At 56.9% G+C, this 483-nt stretch overlaps 1 protein-coding gene and 1 long non-coding RNA gene across 2 annotated transcripts in view; both read left to right on the forward strand.

The window, feature by feature from the left end:
• The window catches only part of mdn1 (midasin AAA ATPase 1), a 1,030,807-nt gene that overhangs the window by 583,023 nt on the left and 447,301 nt on the right, over positions 1 to 483 (forward strand). The window lies entirely within an intron of this gene.
• The window catches only part of LOC116705900 (uncharacterized), a 12,200-nt gene that overhangs the window by 832 nt on the left and 10,885 nt on the right, over positions 1 to 483 (forward strand). The gene's annotated exons all lie outside the window — the stretch shown is intronic.

The raw sequence follows: 483 nt of genomic DNA on the forward strand, positions 1-483 counted from the left end.
GAAGGCAGCCTCAGAACAGGATCCAGTCATCTCCCGGCTCTCCGCCTACATTCGTCAGGGTTGGCCAAGGGAGCTACCAGCAGAGCTGTTAGTTTTCTCTCGGGTCAAGCAGGAGCTCTTTTGTTGGAATGACACATGCGTGGCGCGCGGGCTTTGCACTTTGTTTCCGGGGGCCCTTTGTGCCCGTGTGCTGCCATGGCACATGAAGGCCACCTGGGCATAGTGAAGCTTAAACAGAGATGACGCGACCTGGTGTGGTGGCCTAGACAAAGACATCGAGGCCCTCGTTAAGGAATGCCCAGCATGCCTGGTTAGTGGGAAAACCGGCCGCCAACCCCCACCACCCCAGCAACCTCTGGCCTGGCCCTCAAAGCCATGGGAGCATCTGCAGTTGGACATATGATGTGAGATCCACGGGGCCACCCACTATCAGCGGTTTTTAGTCGTAGTGTATGACTCCAAATGGCCTGAGCTGACCACTAC

Source organism: Etheostoma spectabile, chromosome 18 (assembly GCF_008692095.1).
Source record: "Etheostoma spectabile isolate EspeVRDwgs_2016 chromosome 18, UIUC_Espe_1.0, whole genome shotgun sequence".
Taxonomy (NCBI): Eukaryota; Metazoa; Chordata; class Actinopteri; order Perciformes; family Percidae; genus Etheostoma; species Etheostoma spectabile.